This window comes from Bos javanicus, chromosome 7 (assembly GCF_032452875.1).
Source record: "Bos javanicus breed banteng chromosome 7, ARS-OSU_banteng_1.0, whole genome shotgun sequence".
In the NCBI taxonomy this organism is placed as follows: Eukaryota; Metazoa; Chordata; class Mammalia; order Artiodactyla; family Bovidae; genus Bos; species Bos javanicus.
The window spans coordinates 31,548,603-31,576,409 of record NC_083874.1 but is presented as its reverse complement, the minus strand read 5'-3'; the positions used below and the strand labels follow the sequence as shown (position 1 = coordinate 31,576,409).

General features: G+C 37.0%; 1 long non-coding RNA gene across 1 annotated transcript in view; it reads right to left on the bottom strand.

Annotated features, from left to right (window-relative positions):
* LOC133251022 (uncharacterized) overlaps positions 1-27,807 on the bottom strand; it is an 83,466-nt gene that overhangs the window by 12,326 nt on the left and 43,333 nt on the right. The window contains exon 3 of the long non-coding RNA XR_009737487.1: positions 23,344-23,404. This is a non-coding gene — a long non-coding RNA (uncharacterized LOC133251022). The remainder of the gene's footprint in view (positions 1-23,343; positions 23,405-27,807) is intronic.

The following is a 27,807-nucleotide window of genomic DNA, read 5'->3' as shown; positions in this document are numbered from 1 at the left end:
GCTGTACATCTGAAATCAATATAATAATTTAAATCAAAGGTGGCTCAGTGGTAAAGAATCCACCTGCCAATGCAGGAGATCTGGGTTCAATCTCTGGGTTGGGAAGATCCCTTGCAGTAGGAAATGGCAACCCACTCCAGTATTCTTGCCTGGAAAATTCCAGAGGAGCCTGGCGGGCTGCAGTCCATAGGGTCACAAAGAGTCAGACACAATCGAGCAACTGAACACACACACATACACTTCAATTTAGAAAAAAAAGGAAAAGGAAGTACCTCTTCACTTAAACTTGTTGTTAGACACTAATGCATAATGGTTCTCCATGGGGGCAATTTTGCCTCCATGGCATATTTGACAACATATGGAGACATTTTTGATTGTCACAACTGGAAGGGGGGGTACTATCATCTAGACACCGGGAATTCTGCTAAATGTGGTATAACACACAGGACAGATCCACAACAAAGAGACATCTAGTCCAAAGTGTTGCTAGTGTGAAGGTCGAAAAACACTCCCAAGGTAAAAGCCAACCACCAACCGTCACATCTTGTTTCAGTACTAGATTACGTGGTCCTTAAATATCCCCAGATGTTTTTATATCAATTAATTTTAGATTATATTTGTGATTTTTAAAATTTTAGAGGCCATTCTTTTGAAAAGTCCCTGAACTCCACTAGATATGAATATTAAAAGTCCAAGAACTCAGAGTTATTAACACCATTTCGAGGAAGTTAATTTCCTTACATAATATTATGAAATCCCCACTAAGCTTTAGGACTTCTGATTCTTGATCTATTAATTTTTTTTAGCCTATATATTTATACACATACAGAATTACTCTAAAATGTCAGAAAATTGAATCACCACCAGAAAATGTTTGCCAGTTACTTTATGGGGTTCCCTGATAGCTATGTTGGTAAAGAATCCACCTGTAGTGCAGGAGACCCCAGTTCAACTCCTGGGTAGGGAAGATCCACTGGAGAAGGGATAGGCCATCCATTCCAGTGCTCTTGGGCTTCCCTTGTACTCAGCTGGTAAAGAATCCACCTGCATTGTGGGAAACTGGGTTCCATCCTTGGGTTGAGAAGATCCCTTTGAGAAGGGAAAGGCTACTGACTCCAGTATTCTGGCCTGGAGAATTCCATGGACCATATAGTCCATGGGGTTGCAAAGAGTCAGACATGACTGAGTGATTTTCACTTTCACTTCCTAACTATGATACCATACAAAACACATATAAAATTTACTGCAGAATCAATGTCATATTCTCATTTAAGATTTAGATATAAATTCCATCAAAGGAGTAATGGGAATGAGATAGTCTGTAAACTGGAATCAGTTTAAACAAATCAGTTTAAAATGAGATAGCAATTTAGAATCTAATGCCATCCTCATGGCATAAAATAATTTGTTTAACACCTGTTATGTGGCATGATCTTTATATAAAGTTCAGCCTCGGGTCAAGTACAAAATGTATTTTTTTCTCCCTTCCAGTATCCAGGTTTAATGGACTCTAGCCAGAATCTCTGAAAAGTAAAGTTTTGCCAAGGATGAAGAAACAAAAATGATTTTAAAGCCAGCTGCTAGTTTGCTACAATAGAAAGTTGTTTCAAAATAGTTCACATTTCAATTTCCTTTTAACCTCTCCAATTAATACCTATTAATAGTTGTGTCAGGGCTTCCCAGGTACACAGTGGTAAATAATTTGTCTGCCAGTGCAGGAGACTCAAGAGACAGGTTAGATCCCTGCATCAGGAAGATCCTCTGTAGGAGGGCATGGCAACCCACTCCAGTATTAATACCTGGATAATCCCATGGACAGAGGAGCCTGGTGAGCTACAGTCCATGGGGTCACACAGAGTCAGACACGATTGAGCACACACGACACACAGCTAGTTACTGCAGATGCGGATTATCTTTAACGGATGCACTTGTACTTTAACCTTTCTCTAAGAGGCAGTATTGATTAAGACACAAATCTAGAATCAAGCAGTCTTTCTTTGACTCTATATTGTCTTGAAAACCAGTTGTGTGCCCTTGGGCAAATTATCTATCCTCCCTTTAACCCATTTCCTCACTTGCACAATAGAAATAAAGATAATAGTTTTTTTTAGCTTTTTGATGGGTAAATGAGGTAAAAATGGAGAAAGCTTAAAACAGTAGCTGGCACTTGGTAAGCTTTCAGTTAGTTTTTGCTATAATTATTTGTTTATTTGACCCATTATAATGAGGAAAATTATAAATTATAAAAAGAGTAGATGAAGATTATTGAAGACCCATTTTTAAAACATACCTGGATATTTGAAATGAGACGTATTATTCTGTCAGAAGTAAACCATTTTCTTAATTCTCTTTTGACAATAATTTGGCTGAAAATATGTCCATATACTATGAACAAAGCTAGTGGAGGTGATGGAATTCCAGTTGAACCATTTCAAATCCTAAAAGATGATTCTGTGAAAGGGCTGCACTCAATATGACAGAAAATTTGGAAAACTCAGCAGTAGCCACAGGACTGGAAAAGGTCAGTTTTCATTCCAATCCCAAAGAAAGGCAATGCCAAAAAATGCTCAAACTACCACACAATTGCACTCATCTCACACACTAGTAAAGTAATGCTCAAAATTCTCCAAGCCAGGCTTCAGCAATACATCAACCGTGAACTTCCAGCTGTTCAAGCTTGTTTTAGAAAAGGCAAAGGAACTACAGATCAAATTGCCAACATCCGCTGGATAATCGAACAAGCAAGAGAGTTCCAGAAAACATCTATTTCTGCTTTATTGACTACGCCAAACTTTGACTGTGTGGATCACAACAAACTGTGGAAAATTCTTCAAGAGATGGGAATACCAGACCACCTGACCTGCCTCTTGAGAAACCTGTATGCAGTCCAGGAAGCAACAGTTAGAACTGGACATGGAACAACAGAGTGGTTCCAAATAGGAAAAGGAGTACGTCAAGGCTGTATATTGTCACCCTGCTTATTTAACTTATATGCAGAATACATTATGAGAAATGCTGGGCTGGAGGAAGCACAAGCTAGAATCAAACTTGCCAGGAGAAATATCAATAATCTCAGATATGCAGATAACACCACTCTTATGGCACAAAGTGAAGAACTAAAGAGTTTCTTGATGAAGGTGAAAGAGGAGAGGAAAAAGTTGGCTTAAAGCTCAACATTCAGAAAATGAAGATCATGGAATCCAGTTCCATCATTTCATGGCAAATAGATGGGAAAACAGTGGGAACAGTGGCTGACTTTATTTTGGGGGGCCCAAAAATCACTCAGATGGTGATTGCAATCATGAAATTAAAAGATGCTTGCTCCTTGGAAGGAAAGTTATGACCCAACTAGACAACATATTAAAAAGCAGAGACATTACTTTATCAACAAAGGTCCATCTAGTCAAAGCTATGGTCTTTCCAGTGGTCATGTATGGATGTGAGAGTTGGACTGTGAAGAAGGCTGAGCGCCGAAGAATTGATGCTTTTGAACTGTGGTGTTGGAGAAGACTCTTGAGAGTCCCTTGGACTGCAAGGAGATCCAACCAGTCCATCTTAAAGGAGATCAGTCCTGGGTGTTCATTGGAAGGGCTGATGTTGAAGCTGAAACTCCAATTCTTTGGCTACCTGATGTGGAGAGCTGACTCATTTGAAAAGACCCTGATGCTGGGAAAGATTGAGGGCTGGAGAAGGGGATGACAGAGGATGAGATGGTTGGATCGCATTACCAACTCAATGGACATGGGTTTGGGTGGACTCTGGGAGTTGGTGATGGACAGGGAGGCTTGGTGCACTGTGGTTCTTGGGATCGCAAAGAGTCGGACACGACTGAATGACTGAACTGAACTGAATGCCCATCTACTATTTTTTAGTTCTGTTATTTTTTTCATTAATTCAAACAAATAAACACTCACTGAACACCTCCTATTAGCCAGACCCAATGGAGTCGAGTGAAAATTCAAAGATAAATAAGGCAGAGGCTTTGCCTTCTAAAAGTTAATGGTCTAAAGAAAAATTTATATTGGCACAGAAACAAATTACACACCAAAAATTTGCTTTACCCCACTACCTGATTCACAGGCTTATTTTTAAAATGTCTTAGTGAGCAGCCCATAGTTAATGACAATGGAGAGAAGACAAAGAGCAAAATAATTGTCTTTTTTATGTATTTGTCTCTCTAAACTCTCTTTATGAAGAGAGATGTTGATAATAGACTTGGGGAAATCATCTCAGGCTTCCTAAATGGGTTCATCACATGCATACACACACACACACACACACACACACACACACACACAGTACACTTAAAACATACAGTGTTTTCCTTTTAGTCCTTACATAATGTTCAATTAAATACTTGTCCAAGCTTCACTTCAAAAAGGATTCCAATAACTACATGATGGAAATTCACATTAGTACAGAAAAGACAAAACAGAGGACTGAAATTAGAAGCTTTGCATTTAGAACACTCTTGCCATTTGCTTGATTCCCCACAGAGTTGTGGGTGAGGGTTGGTCTGCAAATGCTCTGTATTTGTAGTTCTATTTAGCTCCTATAATACACCTAGACTTTGTCTGCTAAGAATCTCAAAAGGCATAGCATTGTGAAGAGGTGAAAATGATAAAGTAGATCTCTGTGTAGAAGGGTAGTAGCCTAAAAGTTTAACTAAAAGAACAACAACAACAACAAAAAAAAAAACATGCAATTACTCTATTTAGTATTTCTTAGGAGAATATTTCTACCTGAAGCTTCCATTGTCCTTGCTTTGGTCATATTTATAATAATTATAGTAATAAAGCTGTATGACTTTGGGGAAAAAAAATAAAAACAATTCCATATCAAGTTACTGATAAATAGTTAAAGATGGTCCATTTATATGATTCTATAATAGGAAATCAACCTCTTGTATCTGTTAAGAACTATGAAGGGTTTGAGATTTTTGCCCTACTTGCGAGCTTACAAGTTAGCCTGCCATAGTTTGATGGGCGACACTATGCTCCTGAGTCAGAAACAATGCATGATTTGTTACTTAAAGCACTAGCAGTGCAGTAGCCAGAAGATGCTGCTTTTGCTCGGTTCTCTGAGCCCAAATTCCCATGAGTCACTGCAAAGAGGGCTGGGTATACCCATACATAGAGGAGGACACATTACAGGAATGGAACCCTGCAGTTAGGAAACCCAAATATCTTGGAATGGGCAGTAAACCTGCTTGAACTTTGCCCCAAAAGTAGATGTTATCTTTATTATGCTGCTGCTGCTGCTAAGTCGCTTCAGTCGTGTCCGACTCTGTGCGACCCCATAGACGGCAGCCCACCAGGCTACTCTGTCCCTGGGATTCTCCAGGAAAGAATACTGGAGTGGGTTACCATTTCCTTCTCCAGTGCATGAAAGTGAAACGTGAAAGTGAAGTCGTTCAGTCGTGTCCAACTCTTAGCGACCCCATGGACTGCAGCCTACCAGGCTCCTCTGTCCATGGGATTTTCCAGGCAAGAGTACTGGAGTGGGTTGCCATTGCCTTCTCCAATCTTTATTATAGTGAACAGTAAATCAGCTTTGCTCTGGAGCAAGACATTGCCCACTTCTTCTAAGAGTATTTGCTTTACAAACATCCTTAAGCAGATAGTCTAAGATAAAATAGACAGTGCTTTGGTTCATAAGACATGTAGAAATGTATGAAATCCATGGAAAATTGTTGAAATAAAAAATGTGAAGCATCCAAACCCAAGAAGAGCTAAGCTATGACTATAGTTCATGTTCTTTGAGATCAATTCAACCATAAATATTCATTTCCACTCTCTCATTTATTGCAATCATGAAAAATTTCAATAGATATTTCCTTTTTTTCCATTAGGTCTTATTTTGATTTATTTGACCTAGGATTTCATACATCCTATAGTTGGGTTTGTTGTTGGGAGTAAGAACACTTCTCTTTTTATATTGTCTCCTACTCCAATGATAATGCTAGAATGAAAATAACTTTGTTCAAAAGCATACATATAGTATATATATACAATATAGTATATATATACATATAATTATATATGTGTGTGTAAATACACATATATACACACACATATATAAAGCCATTTTGGTATAGGTTTATGTGTGTATGTGTGTGTGAAATGAGGAATAAAAGCTCTGGAACACTGAAAACTATCAGAACTCATAACTCTTCTCTACTCAAATAAACTACTTCATTTTCCACATAGTCTACTAGGCAATAATTAATTATCATATTTCTAACATGCTAAAGTCCACTACATAATAATTGCCTAATGTCGTGAAATGGGAAACTAGTTGAGAGAATAATTCAGATTCTTTTTGAGAAAAACTAAATGGATTTCTAATTCCTAAGTATTATCCTTATTAGACAACTAGGACTCCATTTTCTCTTTGTATTTCAAGTTCCTAACAAAAAATTTGAAATCTAAGTGCTCAAAGTAGTGTTGCTGAATAAAATGAAATGTAAAAGATGCCCTATATTTACATGACCATATTGACATAAGTTCAAGACTTAACATTTAATAAAAATGCTTTTTCATGTGGGGTAACAGTTGCACTATTAAGATAGATTTCATGGTATTTTTATCCTATTAAGTGAAAAAAAGGTGGTAATACTGTGTTGACGCTGCACTAATTCAAAAATGAGAGATTCAATCCCTGCTTTCCAATGCCTAACATGGCAGAAGGTTGGAAAGAAGATAGCAAATATACACAAACCTTAACAGAGGAAGGAAAAGAGAACTACAGTAAGAGATATAGTTTTATATAAAGCATCAGTTTCATTCAAATTAGAGTAAGCTGAATTAATAAATGTATACCACAGGCTTTATTAAGTGTTAATGATTGAATTTCTGTTCCATGACAGCTAACTAAACATAAAAACTTACACACCCACCTAAAATCTTCAAAAAGATGGAAAAATACAAAACTAAGGTCATATAGCAAGCAACTTGAATCAGAGTCATCAGAATATAATTTTGATTTATTGTTATTCTTTTTCAAGATAGGTTGCCATCTGACAGGTTCTAGCCACTTCTATTTTACCAGTGCAGACAATACATCAACTTAAATTAGAGAAAAATATTTGACTATATGAAATGATAAAATTATAATGGTATCTGACAGTACTGACAAAATTAGATATTTCTCTCCTCTTCAGCCCAGGCCTGAGAATATTTTTTTTCTTTTAAAGTAAGTTGGAAAGTTCACAGTAACAAAAGAGAGAAAATACTTCATAAGAATTTATACTATACATTTATTTCCTATCCAAGGCAATGCCAAGGAACATTCAGGCTATTCTTGTGGCTGTCATCTTTTGTCTAAAGTTTTGTGTTCTCAAGCAGTGTTATCCAGGACTCTTAACTTGCCTAGCTCACTGGAGTCACTGGGACAATACAGACTGGGTCTGCCAACAACCCCTAGCCAGGCTATATCATCAAGTTCAGTGGCCGCTTTAAAAGTAGAAAGTACTTCCAAACATTTTTATTAAGTCCCTGGCAGAGATTGCATGATCTTGGTGACAATTCAATTATAACTCTCTTAAATCATTTCAGGTAGGTTCAGTGGTCTTATCCCATGTGAAACACTGAGGGGAAACACCATTTCTCCTCTCTAATAGAAATTAAATAGCAAGCTGGCATAACTTCTACACAGTAAAATACTTTCAAAAGTTTACAAACATCACATGTTAAATTCCTTTGTTCTAGTATGTATAATATTTCCATTTCTGGAAATATACATAGCAGATTTTACAAAGGAAAAATAGTATGGTAAACTCCTTTGTTTCCCATGAGAAAAATAAACTAATATGTCATCTTATTAAAGAGACCAGAGATTTTTCTGAAGTTCTCCTATAGAGCTATAGATCATTACAAATAAAATGCAAAATACTAGTTCACTGAAGAACACACTGAAGGAGAAACAGTTCTTCATTTTTACCCCAGCTGCCCAATTCAGGCCATAAAGGTTCATGATTGTACAATCTCAACAGCTTCCAAACAAGTCTGATGGCTTTCAATTATTCTTCACATGCTAATAATCTCCCACATCACCATTTTTATTTCTAAAAATGCAGCTTTAAGAATATTATTCACCCACTTAGATTTTTGTCAACTACTCCCTCTTATCTATGGGATGAATTTCAACTTCTTAGTGGAGTATTTTAGACTACTGTTTGACCTAGGTCTAATTCATCTTTTCAGTTACATTCTCTTTCATTTTCCACTAAATGTATCAAGCTGAACAACTCACACTTCTCCAGGAAAAAAAAAATCTAATTTCAAGTTTATTCTTTTTTATAACACGCTTATTTGGAAATTATGGGATTTGTGCTGGAGATAACTTTTCAAGTCATGTGACTTTGGGTCACAAAATAAGTCTAGAAGGCAAGTATAAATAAATCATATATTTGAATATTGATAAGGCAGGAACCCCAAAATTTTATAAGAGTGAGAGAACATGATCCAATTGCTAGAAGAGTTTAGGATGAATAGAGACACGGGTGAAATGCTTGGCAGATGGGAGATTAGTGATACACTGAAGCAACTAATCTGGGTCAGGAAGATCCCATGGAGAAGGGCATGGCAACCCACTCCAGTATTCTTGCCTGGAGATTTCCATGGACAGAGGAGCCTGGGAGGCTATAGTCCACAGGATCTCAAAGAGTTGAATACGACTGAAGAAACTTAGCATGCACGCATGCATGAAGCAACTAATGGTCAAGGGAAGGAAAAGAACAAGTTCTGTGGCAGAAATAAAAGAATAAAGCTTTGAGATTAAAGACATGAGATCTTTCAACTTGAGCAGTTGTAGGTGATGACACGTTCCAAATGCTAAGTAGAAATTGATGAACTGGAACAGATTTCTAAGATTTTTAAACTAGAGAAAGTCAAAGGATCATAAGGCTAGAGTTTTGAGAAGGTCAAACAGATCAAATGACCCAAGCAAAGGCAGAGGATGGAATGAAAAGGAAAATTTTGTCTTAACTGCTAAGTTCAGTTCAGTTCAGTCGTGTCCAACTCTTTGCAACCCCATGAATCCCAGCACACCAGGCCTCCCTGTCCATCACCAACTCCCGGAGTTCACTCAGACTCACGTCCATCGAGTCAGTGATGCCATCCAGCCATCTCATCCTCTGTCGTCCCCTTCTCCTCCTGCCCTCAATCTTAACTGCTTAAGTCCTTCCTGAATATAGAGGAGTCTCTTGAAGAGGGTGAGAAAGTTCATTTTGAAAAAGTATAAATTATATGATTAGACGACATGGACCTCAGCTCACAGAACAACCTGAAACCAAGCAGAAATTAATTTAATTTCTGTAGCTAAAATACATCTTAAGAGGTTTACTATTTAGAAATGATTCCTCAAAAATGTACCCACAGAGTTTATTTGTATTTTTATAGTGGATTAAAAATGAAAGATACATTTTTAAGCAAACAATGTCTGGAAAAAGGCATCTTCTGGACAAAATATGCAAAGTGTGAGGCTTTAAATTTATTAATAACTATATACAACTCCCCACAGTAAAAAACGATTGCTTGTAATGTTAAGATAACTAAGCATTTAGCTTCTTGACAAGATATAAAAGGTATCAATAAAAGTGATTGGTAGATTTCAAAAGAGATAAGAAAGAGAATGCCAACCCCTGCTGTCTGAGTCAAATTTTTTCTCAAGGGTGTTTTTTAACAAGAGGGTCACTGATGACACTCAGCCTTACTCCAGGCTTTGAGTGTGCCCACCCAAAGAGACAGGAATAGATTTTTATTAGGCATATATTAAATAAACTGAAAATATTCTAGATTGTATGTCAAAGAAAAGAAAGGTGTCATAAATCATTGTTACAAGAAAGAAAAATGTAACACAATGAAGTTTCCTGGAACACATGAATGGGGTGTGTTTGGGAACTTCCTCACTGTGGCCAGTAGAATGCTCTTGGGGAAGATTTCGAGACCTGCAATTGAAGCACAATGTATATACAAGATAACAGGAGGCTGTAAATGTCAAAGCAAGGGATTCATACATATTCAGCCAATGAAAAATGAACCAAATTTCCTAAAGTCAGAGCTTTTGTACAGATTTATTTATGAACACTGTCAAGTTAATTAATACATACTGTCAAAAGTTATTACATGAGACTTCTCAGACTGGTTCTATGTTAATAAAAGGTGAAAATATAAGATGAAGTTTACCCTTCCTGGCTCCTAAAATAACAGTTAATGTAAAAAAAAAAAAAAAAAACAGTTAATGTAATCCACAAAGCTGAGCACACAGTAAATACTCAACACATGGTTCTTAAATTTTAAATGAGTTTTAGTAATGTAATGTAAAATAATGTAAAATAAGTATGTACGCATAAAAATTTACCTTATCACCCTAAGCACTATGTTGTCCAATAGTTTAACCTTTCCCTACTCTAGTAGCTTACAAGGATGTATGATTAGAATTTATCTCCTCTCTTTTCTTCTATTAGGTACACTAATAAGCAGAGAAATAGCAAAACAAAACAAAAAGTGGGTGGGATGACGGGCCAAAGGAAAAGTCAGTAAATAACAAAGAAGCAAGTCACAAAAATGAATAATCACTCCTTTAATAAGTTGATTATTCAGTATTATGGATAATCACACTTTCAAAACCAGTTAGCAGTGAAAACCATTTGCAATCAGCTATCATTTGAATAATCCTAAAGGGCTCACATCTCAATTGCCTCTAATTGTACTTATTACAGCCAAACTGATGCATGTATTGCACAGGACTGGAGTCTTCCCTCAATGTCAAGGATAAGACAGGGGTACATGACAGTGCATCCAGTGTTAAATACTATTGGGAGGCAACAAAAAGTGGATATATGCATAGACACAGAAGCCAGACATCCTGGGTCAAAGCCTGACTCCACCACTAGCAGGCTGTCTGAACTTAGGCAAAGTTTCTTAATCACTCTTGCCTGAGGTTCTCATCTAAAAAATGTGGATTAAAAATAGTGTCTTCCCATAAAGTATGCATAAATTTATATATGTTAAACACTTACAGAGGTATTAAAAACATGATAAAAGTCAACAAAGGTTAACAATTAGAATTAGCTATGTTAACAAATGATAAAGAATTTCCAGAGCAGGAATTAATCACCTTTCTATGTAACAAGGGGTGGGAGTCAGGAAAAACTTCAAAGCAGATATAATGATTATATCTGAAGTTTTGCTATGAAGTAAAATGGAGAAAAGCAATTCAGGATGGGAAAAGTAGAACAAACAAGTTGGAGTCTCTCTCAAACTTTAAAAACCTTCAAGAGCTCAAACTGTCTGAAGTTTGGTGGCATTTGAGATCCTTTCTTATCTCCATCCCAACCTCCAAGTATCTAGGTTCATTCTGCACCATAACAAGTCTTCTCTCCACTCTTAGAATACAAGTACCTTCCTGTCCCTTTGGGCTTCTGTCATAACTCAATTGGTAAAGAATCTACCTATAATGCAGGAATCTGCCTACAATGCAGGAGTCCGCCTGCAATGCAGGAGACCTGGGTTCAATTCCTGGGTCTGAAAGATCCCCTGGAGAAGGAAATGGCAACCCACTGCAGTATTCTTGCCTGGAAAAACCCACGGACATAGGAGCCTGGCAGGCTATAGTCCATGGGGTCGGAAGAGTGGGACATGACTTAGAGACTAAACCACTATATATATACATATATATATATATATATATACACACACACACACCCAGGAGGAGGGCATGGCAACCCACTCCAATATTCACTTTGGGCAGCATTATAAAGGCTACTCAAGGTGAACATGAGATAATTGTAGCAGCCAAATTCATGAAAAGATAGTGTACTTATGAGGCTATCATTGCTAGTAATTTAACATATTAGACACCAAGCTAGGAACTTTATACAAAGCAGTTCTAAATTTCCTAGCACAAGTAATAAGCTTCTGGAAGAAAGAAAGGTGTTTAATAAGAAAGATAACAGGAAAGTTAAATTCAGAGCTTTAGTAGGTTTGAAGTGCATATGAGACATCCATTTGGAAAGATCAAACTGGCATGTAGAAATAGAGCTTGAATCTTAGCAGAGTGACTAACCTGAAGTGAGATTTTCAAGATATCAAGCTTTGTGTGATAGCTGAGAATAAGGAAAGAAAGTTACACACAGGGAAAATATATAAAGGATTAAGAGAAAGAGAAGGAAAATCTTCTGTTAAAGATATTGGATTAAGTCTTTCAGTTCAGTTCAGTTCAGTTCAGTAGCTCAGTCATGTCTGACTCTTTGCAACCCCGTGAACTGCAGCACGCCAGGCCTCCCTGTCCATCATCAACTCCCGGAGTCCACCCAAACCCATGTCCATTGATCAGTGATGCCATCCAACCATTTCATCCTCTGTCATCCCCTTCTCCTCCTGCCCTCAATCTTTCCCAGCATCAGGGTCTTTTCAAATGAGTCAGCTCTCCACATCAGGTGGCCAAAGTATTGGAGTTTCAGCTTCAACATCAGCCCTTCCAATGAACACCCAGGACTGATCTCCTTTAAAATGGACTGGTTGGATCTCCTTGCAGTCCAAGGGACTCTCAAGAGTCTTCTCCAACACCATAGTTCAAAAGCATCAATTCTTCAGCACTCAGCTGTCTTTAGAGTCCAACTCTCACATCCATACATGACCACTGGAAAAACCATAGCCTTGACTAGATGGACCTTTGTTGACAAAGTAACGTCTCTGCTTTTTAATATGTTGTCTAGGTGGGTCATAAGTTTCCTTCCAAGGAGTAAGCGTCTTTTAATTTCATGGCTGCAGTCACCATCTGCAGTGATTTTGGAGCCCAGAAAAATAAAGTCAGCCACTCTTTCCACTGTTTGCCTATCAATTTGCCATGAAGTGATGGGACCGGATGCCATGATCTTTGTTTTCTGAATGTTGAGCTTTAAGCCAACTTTTTCACTCTCCTCTTTCACTTTCATCAAGAGGCTCTTTAGTTCTTCACTTTCTGCCATAAGGGTGGTGTCATCTGCATATCTGAGGTTATTGATATTTCTCCCAGCAATCTTGATTCCAGGTTGTGCTTCCTCCAGCCCAGCGTTTCTCATGATGTACTCTGCATAGAAGTTAAATAAGCAGGGTGACAATATACAGCCTTGATGTACTCCTTTTCCTCTTTGGAACCAGTCTGCTGTTCCGTGTCCAGTTCTGACTGTTGCTTCCTGACATGCATACAGGTTTCTCAAGAGGCAGGTCAGGTGGTCTGGTATTCCCATCTTTTTCAGAATTTTCCACAGTTTGTTGTGATCCACACAGTCAAAGGTTGGCATAGTCAATAAAGCAGAAATAGATGTTTTTCTGGACCTCTCTTGCTTTTTCAATGATCCAGCAGATGTTGGCAATTTGATCTCTTGTTCCTCTGCCTTTTCTAAAACCAACTTGAACATCTGGAAGTTCACAGTTCACATATTGCTGAAGCCTGGCTTGGAGAATTTTGAGCATTACTTTACTTAAGTATTTAGTTGTTGAACAAACAACAACTTTATGTAACAGAAAGGATGGCAGAGGATAAGATGGTTAAATAGTATCACCAAGTCAATGGACATGAATCTGAGCAAACTCTGGGAGATAGTGAAGAACAGGGAATCATCACATGCTGAAGTCCGTGGGGTTGCAAAGAGTCTGACACAACTTAGAGACTAACAATAACAACAACTATATTCTCAGTAGTGAAATGCTTTGAAAACATGCAAAACATTGCTTAAATTTACCACTGTCTCAGAATTCTTTGTCCATCAAACTCTCTCTACAAGAAAAAGGCAAGAATGGCAATAATAGCCATAGATTAAAATTCTGTGAAGCAAAATAGGAGCTCTGCAAAATTACTGGTAAAGCTGATCATAGATTCAGCTCTCCCTGTTTTCCCTCCAGAGCATTATGTAGTGAAGTGATTGCATCTGTTGACACAATGTGCGTCTGTCCCTCCTCCGGAGTGAATAGAACCCAAATCAATTCACACTGTTGCCTTAATAGCTCTAAAATTATAATTGCTGTTTAATCACTATTAAATTGGACTTGGTCTTGATTTCTTGGCAAGTTTTATTTCATTGGAAGTTAACTAAATTTCTTTCTTTTTTTTATTACTTTCTATCAAAGATTTCTTTCTAAAATGACAATACGCAAAGTATCATTTTTAAAAATAAAATTTTGACTACAGTGTAAGGAAAGTAGCATTATAGTTAAGCACCCTTTTTCACTTAACTGAAAGAATGTTATCATTCAGCATCATAAGCATCTAAGACAAGTGCAATAGTAATGAAAATCTTTCCCAAGTACAAATTCCCTTTTGCAAGGCAAAATCAACTTCACTAACATGTAATATGTAAATTATGAAACTGAAATATATCTCACATTTGTGCTTAAAGTATATACAATTTCTGCTTTAAAAAACACATATGTTGCTACTAGCTTTCTTGGTACCCACCTTCTTACAGCCAGCATAGAGAAAGAATTGTACTGTGCTGTACTGCACTAAATCACTTCAGTCGTGTCCAGCTCTTTGCAACCCCATGAACTGTAGCCTGCCAGGCTCCTCTGTCCATGGGATTCCCCAGGCAAGACTACTGGAATGGATTTCCATACCCTTCTCTGGGGGTTCCCAACCCAGGGATCGAACCTATGTCTCCTATGTCTCCTGCACTGGCAGGTGGGTTCTTTACTGCTAGCGCCACCTGGGAAGCGAATAAGAAAAAAGAAAAATTGTGGTTTGATTGTGGTTTTCTGATACCTATTTAGGAGTAGTGAATCACACACATGTATTAATTTATTTTAGAATTAAGAGAGCTTTTTAATGGCATTAAACAATAAAGAATTAAACTGTAATCTTGACTGAATCTTTCTAACTTCTAGCCCTCAGTTTTCTCAACTATAAAATAATTTACTCTAACATAATTTTGAAAACCTTTCTAGATCTAATATTTCAGTATGACACAGTAGTAACATGTCCTATTATGGGAGAAGTTTTAGACCACATTTGGAATAGGACACAAGACTACTCTCAAATGAACCAACCAACAAAGTAAAAACAGTGGCCTACTATGAGAATTCTATGGACAGAGGAGACTGGCGGGTTACAGTCCATGAGGTTGCAAAGAGATGGATACGACTGAGCCACTAAATACATACACACACACACACACACACACACACACACAAGAGCAACATGATGCCAAATCACAACCCACCCACACAGCAAGACTGCTGTCCCCAAGCTTCCCTGAGGTAGGCAGAAAAGAGCTGAACCACTCACACTCTTAATTCTTCAGTTCCAATAATTATTATATGCATTGGTTGACAAGACTTGTACCAGAACAAGTATTTGTCAATCAAGGAATATTTTAAAGCACAGTTTCCTAATTATAAAAGGTAACGGAGCATTTTACCTTCTTTTCTATAAACCAAGACAACTAAAAGAAATGTTATAATTTTCTTTCCACTATGAACATTTTGGATTTTTTCACACCAAAACTTTACTAACAGTTGTGGTTTAAAAGGTTTGGTATGTCACCCCTGAGGAGACTGGAGTTCTGCTAATAAAACCTTCCTTCATGTGTCACTGACATATGCAACTGAAGCACTTGGGAGATAATTCTATATTTAAGAGACAGAAGAAGTTGAACTAAAATACGCATATTGAGAAGCACTAGATGGTAAATTATTTGCCCAGATTCTGTAGCTAGAAAACTGGAATTAGCTAGTGCCCTGGGCACTGATACATTAAAGTTTTAATATAAAAATTCTGCTTATGATTTTGCCCTGATGACTTCTTGTCACTCATATGCCAAAAAAAGGCCATATGGAAAAGCACACTAGGGCACGGGTGATAAGTAATTAACTATACCTCACTTAAAATCATTTTATCATACAAGGCAGAAACTCTGACTCCCAATGACATTAACTTACTTAAAATGAATAATACATGGCAAGGAATGGATCCCTGAAGTTCAGAAAAAGGATTTGACTCTTTATCACTGCAGACAAGGTAAGAGCAGTTCTCCTTCAAGAGTTGAGTTCCTAGTCCTAGAAAGATGAGGCACAGAATAATTACACATAACTCCCAAAAGATCAAGGACATTAATTATGTTGCCTCATAAAAGATCAAGACTGCAGGAAGTGATTACAGCATTTAGCAATTGTCTCTAAATGTTCCTGCAAGGGATTTGATTAAATTTTTATGATATTCTGCAAGTTTTCTTCTTATTCATGTATTTGGAAAAAAATACTGACTATATAATGGGCTAATGGGAAGATGAAAATAAAGGAGGGAATCATTTTCATTCCTTTCTATTAAATAATTCCATCAATTTCTTAAGTATGTAATATATTACTTCATCATTAAATATCTAGTATATTCATTTAAATATCATCAAGATTATTTTTTAATGGGCAACTACTAAGCAAAATCAAACTGAATACTAATCTCAGTTATAAAGTAACATGTTATCTTTGAATCCTGCATTGGCAAGTTTAAGCATATCTTAGACAATAATTTGAAGATTTCTGGAATGAATATTTTATAACACTCACTTTGTTGTTCTAATATATCTTAACAGTTTACAAAGTGCTACATGATATGCCAGCAAATTTGGAAAACTCAGCAGGGGCCACAGGACTGGAAAAGGTCAGTTTTCATTCCAATCCCAAAGAAAGGCAATGCCAAAGAATGCTCAAACTACTGCACAGTTGTACTCATCTCACATGCTAGCAAAGTAATGCTCAAAATTCTCCAAGCCAGGCTTCAACAGTACGTGACCCATGAACTTCCAAATGTTCAAGCTAGATTTGGAAAAGGCAGAGAAACCAGAGATCAAATTGTCAACATCCGCTGGATCATCAAAAAAGCAAGAGAGTTCCAGAAAAACATCTATTTCTGCTTTATTGACTAGGCCAACCTTTGACTGGGTGGATCACAACAAACTCGAAAATTCAAGAGATGGGAATGCCAGACCACCTGACCGGCCTCTTGAGAAATTTCTATGCAGGTCAGGAAGCAACAGTTAGAACTGGACATGGAACAACAGACTGGTTACAAATGGGGAAAGGAGTACGTCAAGGCTGTATATTGTCACCCTCCTTTAGGCTTCCCTGATGGCTCAGAGGGTAAAGCGTCTGCCTGCAATGTGGGAGACCCAGGTTCGATCCCTGGGTCGGGAAGATCCCCTGGAGAAGGAAATAGCAACCCACTCCAGTATTCTTGCCTGGAGAATCCCAGGGACGGAGGAGCCTGCTAGGCTACAGTCCACGGGGTCGCAAAGAGTCGGACACGACTGAGCAGCTTTACTTTCACTTCACTTATTTAACTTATATGCAAAATACTTCATGAGAAACACTGGGCTGAATGAAGCACAAGCTAGAATCAAGATTGCCGGGAGAAATATCAATAACCTCAGATATGCAAATGACACCACCCTTATGGCAGAAAGCAAAGTCGAACTAAAGAGCCTCTTGATGAAAGTGAAAAAGGAGAGTGAAAAAGTTGGCTTAAAACTCAACATTCAAAAATAAGATCATGGCATCTAGTCCCATTAGTTCATGGCAAGTAAATGGGGAAACGATGAAAACAGTGAGAGACTTTTATTTTGGGGGGCTCCAAAATTACTGCAGATGGTGACTGCAGCCATGAAATTAAAAGAAGCTTGCTCCTTGGAAGAAAAGCTATGACCAACCTAGACAGCATATTAAAAAGCAAAGACATTAATTTGCCAACAAAGGTCCATCTAGTCAATGCTAGGGTTTTTCCAGTAGTCAGGTATGGATGTGAGAGTTGGACTATACAGAAAGCTGAGTGCTGAAGAATTGATGCTTTTGAACTGTGGTGTTGCAGAAGACTCTTGAGAGTCCCTTGGACTGAAAGGAGGCCCAACCAGTCCATCCTAAAGAAATCAATACTGAATATTCATTTGAAGGACTGATGCTGAAGCTGAAACACCAATACTTTGGCCACCTGATGCGAATAACTAACTCTTTTGAAAAGACCCTGATGCTGGGAAAAATTAAAGGTGGGAGGAGAAGGCAACAACAGAGGATGAGATGGTTGGATGGCATCACCAACTCAATGCACAGGAGTTTGAGTAAGCTCTGGGAGATAGTGATGGACAGGGAATCCTGGCGTGCTGCAGTCCATGGGATCACAAAGAATCAGACACGACTGAGCAACTGAACTGAACTGAACCATACCTCCTAGCTATCTCCTTGTCCTCATGAATAAGCTAAACTCAATGCAGATGTTAAGACTCACTCTCTCAGCTTCATACCATCCAATGCTTCAAGACCAGTTCAACCCAGGTGGTTATGGAATATACAAGTTAACAGTATATATAAATAGGATGAATTTATTACATTGCTTTGTCCTAAAGAAAGGTATGACACATGACATAAGGCAGAACATGACATTAGGCAGTGTACAGCAAACCCAGATATGAGGTCTACAGAGAAGCTTATTAATATCACACAGCACCTAGTACCCAGGGTAATAGCCGTTAGTTCATCATCACTAGAAACTATCATCAGAAATTCTAATATTTACTTAGAAAACTTTTCTTTTTTCATTTCAAGGTAAAACAGAAAGAATGGTTGTGCTTTCCTACCATCAGGTATATTGTTTGAATGTAAAAATATTGACACAGTTGTAGTTAACTCATTAAGCACCAATAAGTAAAAAGAAAATTTATTATTAGAAAAAGATACATTTTGTGTGATCATATTCCCCCACTCTAAACTGATATTGTTTTAGTAGAGATTGAGAAGTGACAAATGATAGTTATTTATTTTTGAGCATCTAGACACATATCATATCCAGCTTTGATTCATTATGACTGAGTTTTAGTACAATTATGTAACTCATTTTCTTCTTTATCAGAAAAAAAATTATAGAATGAGGCTTTAGTCAAACAAATAAACTGTCTTGGGGTTAGGTAAACAATTTCCACTTTAAATTGGATCAACAAAATGTCTGAAAAGGTCTTCCTCTTATAGCCTCAGTTGTACAGATATCTGTACAGATATTGTATCTTCTCTCTTTAGAGACAGTTATCCTCCATCTCAGGCTTCCCTGGTGACTCGTAAAGTCAGATAGTAAAGATCTGCCTGCAATGCGGGAGACATGGGTTCGATTCCAGGGTTGTTAAGACCCCTGAAGGAGGCATAACAACCCACTCCGATGTTCTTGCCTGGAGAATTCCCTGGGCAGAGGAGCCTGGCGGGCTACAGTCCTTGGGTCACAAAGAGTCGGATGTGACTGAGTGACTAAGCACAGCACAGCACAACAAAGGTAAAGTCAGTCTGGTATATTACCTGCAGAGGGTTAATCTAAAGAAATTAATCGCGAAGAGATTAACCTCAAATATCAGTGGCTGAAACTCCCCTAGAGAGCTGGTTACAAGGACAGTTTCTGCAGTTTACCCCGAGAGATTCTAATTCAGTAGATGTGGGGTTGGATTCAGGAATTTGGTTTTAATCTGTCCTTCAAGTTGCTGATTATTTGGGGAGCACACTCTGAGAAATATTTTTATTAAAAGCTGGATAACACCTGGATAATTCATACATTACCTATCTATTTATATTATACACATAATTGCATAGGTTAAGACTTGTTGATATATATTAAAATTATGGAAAATTTTTGTAGAAAGCATGGTAACCTATTCAATGTTTTCAGGCTTCAGCTTTCTTGTTTCTCTCTCATCCTGTGTGTGTGTGTGTGTGTGTGTGTGTGTGTACACACACTAATTGTTCATTTATTTATTGTTCCATTTAACACTTTTTAACTTTAATTTTAACTTTCAAAATTATTAATAAGGAGCTTTGTGCTTTAAGAGGAACATCTGGTTTTGTGAGGTATTTGGGTATAGCTGACTTCCTATTAATCCCAATTGAAGTGACCCAGAAAGTACACTATAAAATGTAAAAATATGCATTGGAATGTAGGAAAAAGCACACTTATTAAATCTGAAAACTTCAAAAAGCCACTGTTACATAGTGGGAAGATGGAAATAGGCCAAGAATTGTATGTCCAAAACATGACAATTTAAGTGAAATGAATAAATTCATGGAAACAAAATTTACAAAGATTGGCTTAAGAAAAAATAGAAATTCTGAATAGTCCTATGTTTATTAAATAATTGTATAATGAAACATTTTTAAACAAAGAAAGCTTCTGGCACAAAAGACATTACCAATCAACTAAGAAATAATTTAAGATGAGATCAAATATATTTTAGTCAATCATTTTCAGAACAGAAAATGAGACCACTTGAATTCACAATACTATCATAACTTTGGAGAAGGCAATAACAACCCATTAGAGTACTCTCGTCTGGAAAATCCCATGGACAGAGGAGCCTGGGAGGCTGCAGTCCATGGGGTCGCTAAGAGTTGGACACGACTGAACGACTTCACTTTCACTTTTCACTTTGATGCACTGGAGAAGTAAATGGCAACCCACTCCAATGTTCTTGCCTGGAGAATCTCAGGGACGGGGGAGCCTGGTGGGCTGCCGTCTATGGGATGGCACAGAGTCGGACGCGACTGAAGCGACTTAGCAGCAGCAGCCACATAACTTTGATAGCAATCACTGAAAGTCCCATTAACAAATGAAATTTATAGGCAAATCTCTCCCAAGAACGTAGGTACAAACATCTTAAACAGTGCATTAGTGAACTGATAAGATACAAAATGTGGGGGAAATGACAATGCTGCATTTATTTCAGGAATGCAAGATTATTTTAACATTTGAATTTAGGTATTTCATAACATTAATATTCTAAAGGGGAAAATTACATGATCATCCTAACTACCCATTCATAATAAAAATTAGTAGAATTAAGAGGACAAAGACCATTGCTAATATAATAAGGAGAATCCTTTGTAGAAGGAAATCTACATTGTACTTAAGGGGAAAATACTGAAAGCTTTCCCTCAAGAAATTGGCAATGAGTATGATTATTGCTCTTTCTAGACTGTAATGAAGATTGCAACCAGTGCCATAAAATAAAAAAAATAAATGATTGGAGAAGGAGTAATCTGTAGTTATTCACAGATAGATCCAATAGACAATTGTACACGCAGAAAATTTAAAAGAATTTCCAGAATGACTATGAGAAGTAATATGTAAATTTATTGTGGCTAAGAATTAGAAGGTCAATATTTTAAAAATCAATTTATTTCTGAATAATGTCAACAATGAAAATTTAAAAAATTTTAAGTGTTATTTTACATACATTCAACATAACAAATATCTAAGAACAAATCTAACAAAATATGCATCAGATCTTATAAAATTATAAGACATTAATGAGAGAGATTAAAGAAGACCTAAATAATTGGAACAATATATCATATTAGTGACTTCAGACTTCATATTGTAAAGATTTTGGTTTTCTTCAAAGGGAATATAGATTAAATTCTGCACTCATAAAACTCCCAATAAAATTTTTCTGGAAATATTACAGTTCAGTTCAGTTCATTCGCTCAGTCGTGTCTGGCTCTGCGACCCCAAGAATCGCAGCACGCCAGGCCTCCCTGTCCATCACCAATTCCCGGAGTTCACCCAAACTCATGTGCATCAAGTCAGTGATACCATCCAGCCATCTCATCCTCTGTCGTCCCCTTCTCCTCCTGCCCCCAATCCCTCCCAGCATCAGCGTCTTTTCCAGTGAGTCAGCTCTTCTCATGAAGTGGCCAAAGTATTGGAATAAAGCAAGGAACCATGAACAGCTCTCTCAGATATCTCAACCAGAGTTTCAAGAGAGGACTAAAGTCTAATGCCCTAAAAGTTCCATTTCATGAGTTATTAATAACTTCTCTCCTGTGCATCTAGAATGGTAACATATCTGAGAGAATTGATAAAATTTTTACTCAAATTATTTTTTTTCCCTCTATTCAGATGAGGACGTCAATTGAGAAAGTCTGGCAGACAGTTTTGAAGAAACAGAACAAGGAATGATATCAGCAGATAATAAGAGTAGTTCTGAAACCACAGAAATTAAATCAGGGAGGGTACTGCAGGGAGAGATAAACAGGCTAATACAATAAAACAGAATGCCCTGAAACAAGCTTGTGCATTTATTGACCATTAAGGTATGACAGAGATGCCGCTGAGGAATAGTAGAAAAGAATGATCTATAAATTCTGCTGGGTTAATTGGATGTCTATATATATCTTGTCTAAGGATAGTTATAGACAGATGATGATGCTAGATACATAGATAATTTTACCCCTATTTTTCTTTGTTGACCAAAATCAATTCTACATGGTGTGTACATCTAAAGGTACAAGGTCAAAACAATAATACTTGTAGTAAGTAACACTAAGAGAATACCATAATTAACTTGGGATAGTTTTTAACAGAACTCAAAATTAACATGAATGGAAATTTTAATAAATTAAGCTACATTAAAATTAGACAGTCATATTCATCAAAAAAAAACACTAAAAGTGTGAAAATACAAGCCACTGACAGGATATCTGCAATAAATATATACAACTAAAAAAGGGTCTGTCACACATGAAGAGATGTGTATTCCCTTTAAGAAAGAACTCACCCATTACTAAGAGTATGGGTAGCTGTCAGCTTTCAGCTATTAATACCTTCAGAGTCTCCTTCGGCTTGTGAACTGAGATCATGCTTTTTTCAGGGTCATGCTGACCAAGAATGTAGTAGCTCAGGTCATATTCTTCTTGGGGTGTGTGTGTGTGTGTGTATGTGTGTGTGCGTGTCTGTGTGTGTTAGTCGTTCAGTGGTGAGGTCCCTATCTAATCACTTTACAAGGTGTTACTCTTTAATAAAATTTGCATGTTTCACTCTCGGTATCTGCTCCCCCAGAACACAAACTGTGATGAATTCATGAATGAACTACACAGGGAATTTATAAAAGTCAATAAGAAAAGAACAATTACTTTTTTAAGGGGCAAACTCATTTTAAAGTGGGCAAAAATATGAATAGGCATTTCATGGAGTAGGGAAAGGGGACACATACACTGTTGGTGGGAATATAAATTGGTACACCACTGTGGGAAACAGTACCAAGGTGTCCCAAAAAACTAAAAGTAGCACTACCATATGACCCAGCAGTTCCACTCCTGGGTGTATATATGAAAAAATGGAAAACATGAATTCAAAAAGATGCACGCACCCCTGTTCATGGCAGCATTATTTACAGTTGCCGAGATATGGAAGCAACCTAAATGCCCATCAGTTCACTAGCCTTCTAATATTTCTCATCAGCAAAAATTTAGTCTCAACTATATTTTGTTAAATGCTAATATTTCTAGGTTTTAAAACATACTTTTTTAATTATTAGTAATGATTAAAGAAATCATATCTTACCTAAAGAATCTTCTATAGTCTGTGAGAGATAATCAGCTATGAATCACTGATAAGTGAGAAACTAGAAGAGAAAACAAATGAAATAGAAATTATCATAAAAATGATTAAGTTCTTAGCAGATTCATTTGCACCTCTCAGAAATTTAATTTTTTTCAGATTTTCTAAAGATTCTGTAAATAACTTGAAAATCCAGGCATTTATACCATTTATTGATCACAATATTTATCCTGATATAGTATCATACCTAGCAATGCTGTAGAGATTTTAACATAACTTTCAATGACAGCCCAATCTTGTTTTACAGCTTTTTAAACTAGAGATTTCTAGATTTTCTAGAATATAGAAATATAGGTTTCTATATTTATACTAGATAATAAATACTTTTCAGGAGAATCCAGTTTTCATTGATATTATGCTGTACATTTTAATGTTACATGAAACTAAATTAAAAGATATTGTTTTCATTTACATAGAAATAGTCTGACATTATCAACAATAAAATTTAAATAAAGGATGGACATATGCCTTTTGAAGTTGAAAGTCATATTTCGCTAGATCATTTTAAATGTTTTAGTTTCTTAAAAACAAAGGAGGAATATGTCTGTCAGATTTAAATGCAAATATAGAACATTATGTTCAAATGATCCCTGAACATTCTCCTTACAAAATACAGAAGATATATGTATACATCTCTCTCCTATTAGCATCAATTAAATTCGTAGGCTATTTCATTGATGACTTAGAAATGTCAGACTTGTTGAAAATAGAAAACCCTTTGAAAATCAGTAAGTCTGACAATATAAACAACTGGGTATCCTGGACCAGGAGGAAGTGTTGTATAATCATGTCAATAAAGTTGTAACCAAAGATTATGTTACATACATAATTATATATTCTTAGGTTGCTGCAAAAGTGATTGCGGTTTTACATTGTTGAACTTTGTCATTTGATATTGGAATACATTTTAAACAAATGTGGCTATATTATACATCATTTCAATGCATATTTCTCACTTTATTTTTTTTGCTAATGACATATTACTTGTTATTTATTTTATACTTATTTTGTGCTACATGTGCTAAGTCACTTCAGTCATGTCCAACTCTTTGCCACCTTATGGACTGCAACCTGCCAGGCTCCTCCATCCACGGGATTTTTCCAAGCAAGAATACTAGAGTGGATTGCCATGTCCTCCTCCAGGGGATCTTCCCAACCCAGGGATCAAACTCATGCCTCTTATTCTCCTGCACTGGTAGATTCTTTACCATTAACACCACCGGAGAAGCCCTTGAGCCTAGTCATATGATTTAAAATTCATCATTAGAAACCACAATTACTTTTGTACCAACCTAATATATACTACATACTGTATATAGTGATATTTAAGATACTAGGATTTTCTGAAGAGTCATGGAGAGGTTGGCATTCTAGATCAAGGAAAATTAATGTGCAAATAAATGGTATAGTCTAGAAAATCTAGGCAATTCTAGATTGCTGCATAAAGTCTGGGATGGTATTCTTTGATTTTTCTAGGAAATAATAACCACAGTGTCAGTGAAAGAGCTGTTCATGTGTTTGACTGTGAGTGCTGGACTGGCTAGGAAAACAATGGTCATCAGAAGACAGCCACTGAAGTGTGAGATAATGAACAACTTGGTACTGTGTCTGAGAGTTAACACATCAGGTTTACCCTTGGCTGAATTTGAAGACATAAATTAATACTCACTTTAAAAAAATAGAGTTATTTTTTTCTTTCATGTAAAGCAAGTACAGAAATAGACAGTCCAGAGCTGATAAGAACAGTCTAAGAATCAGGGAACCAGTCTCCTACTCTCTTGTCCGTCAATCATCTTCAACTCATGCTTTCCTTCTGATGGTTCAAAATGGTCCAGGTACCACATTTGTTGTCAAGCCAGGAAGAAGTAGGAAACAGAGTAATCTCTTGCCCCAACTCCCTTTAAGGACAGTTTTACACAAACTTTTGCTTATCTCTTATTGATCAGAACTGTCATTTGGCTAAGAGATAAGAAAATCTAGAAAAAAGTATTTCTTCGGGGACTTCCTTGGTGGTGCAGTGGATGAGAATCCACCTGCCAATGCAGAAGATTGACCCCTGGTCCAGGAAGATTCCACGTCCCGCAGAATAACTAAGCCCATGAGACTATGTGCCGACAGCTGTTGAAGTCTGTGCACCCTGGAGCCTTTACTCTGCAACAATAGAAGCCACTGCAACGAGAAGCCTGAGCAGCTCAAAGAAGACTAACCCAACTCACCACAACTAGAGAAAGCACATGGAGCAACAAAGATCCAGTGCAGCCAAAAATAAAATTAATTAAATTAATTAAAAATATTTCTTCTAGATACTTATGTTTACCACAAGTCATGGGTTTTATGCTTAAGGTGAAGGAGAAAAGTATTGGTTGCTAGGTAACTAGCAATCTTTTCTATGTTAGTATTTAGCATTTTAGAGATAGAGCCTTTCTGGATGATGATAATGTTCAGGAGTCTGCTAGTCATCCTAGAGAGGTGGGATGAGGTGTGGGGTGGGAGGGAGGTTCAAGAGGGAGGGGACATATTTAGGCTCAAGTGGTAAAGACTCTGCCTGCAATGTGGAAGACCTGGGTTCGATCCTGGGGTAGGGAAGATTCCCTGGAGGAGGGCATGGCAACTCACTCCAGTATCCTTGCCTGGAGAACCCCATGGACAGAGGAGCTTGGCAGGCTACAATTCATGGGGTTGCATTGAGTCAGACATGACTGAGAGACTAAGCACAGCACAGCACATGGCAGAAACCAACACAAGACTACAAATAAATTATCTTCCAATTAAAAATAATTTTAAAAAAGAAATTACTCAGGATAATAGTAGGATTTGCAAAGAATAGGTACCAAATCCATTTCAATATCCCCACTGAATTTTGGGAGAAAACTGAATGTCAATTAATAACTGCATAATCATAGAGTGTGAATTTTCACTGGTAGGGTGATTGTGTAACAGGATAAGAGAATCATGATATAAAGTTAGTAGGCTTTTAACTTTATCCGTCCAAGTCAGGGATGCAGAAGATAGGGGGAAATTAAGAGCTATGGCCAACACTTGAGTGAAAGAGTTTAGTTCTACAGCTTTGAGTTTTAATTACAACTTTGTCATTCACAAATTTTGTGATTATTGGCAAGGAACAAAACCATCTTGTTTCCTTGTTTATGAATTGGGAATAATTTCTATCTCAAAAGTGTATGGTAAATATTAAACAAAATAACATTAAAACATTGCTGGACTCATAGATTCTCAAAAACATTAACCACATGCTCTCCTAAATCCTACATTCTCCAATCTTTCTGTAACAGGAGATTATAGACTTTTCTAGAAAACTTTAGGACAGAAAAGAAGAGTACCATAGATTGAAAATACATTAAATAAACTTCAGTTATGAAGGTTTATATTAAACATAATTTATAATGAATGGGGACCCTCTGTTAGGTCATAAGTACAAAAAACAAGCCACTTGTTTTTCTTAGTACTCTGTACTAGACATTAGGGGAGAGGATGCTGTGTGTCTCAATACCAGGCATGAAAAATAAGCAAATATCCTCCCAGGATGCCACTTTGCTAAAAGCCTACCATATGTCCACAGAGCAGTGGAGCATTAACAGCACATCTCATTTTAGATCTCCACTTGACAAGCCCAATGTAAAAGCAAGGGTGAGTTTACACTACACATGCTTATCTAATTTCCATTACCGCTAATCATGTGCACACAGCAGGAAGCCCAGAGCTCTTCAGAACGAGGCTTACTTTTTAAGAGACAGATTATGAAAGTCAGTGAACTTTCACATTTCTTACATTAATTAGCACTTTATATAACTGTGGATATATTATTTCATAACCTTAACTGTTAGTTGTGGCCACATACCCTCTACATGCTTTGAAAAAATAACATCATTTTTAATCTATTGCCTGGAAGGACCTGTAGACAGTCTGTCTTCATAAAAAAACCCTCCAAGCCATTTTCTGAATTGCAGAGTAGAAACACTGTCTTAAGGCGAAGAGGCACCAGTGAAAGGAATGAAATATTTACATAAAAAGAAAAACCATCCACTATGTTTCTATTTGAATTTTACTAAACTAGAGCATGCCCTTTTTTAAAGGAGATAAGGAAACTTTAAACAGCCTCCCAGGTGATTTTCTATTTTGATCTTTCTGATAATACAAGGAAGTATTTACGAAATTCTTCAGCCACAACAGCACAATACCTGACATTATAGGATACGCTACAAACACATTTCTCTGTGCAATTTCCCCCAGGATTTTTATAAGGCAAACAAAAGTGAAATTGAATAATTTTTTTCAGTATTTCACCCTGGATTATATCTTTTTAAAGCGTTTAAGAGTACAGAATATTGGAGAGGAAGTGTATTTTGATAAGATATAAGAACACATTGTCAAAACTGCAGAGCTTCACAT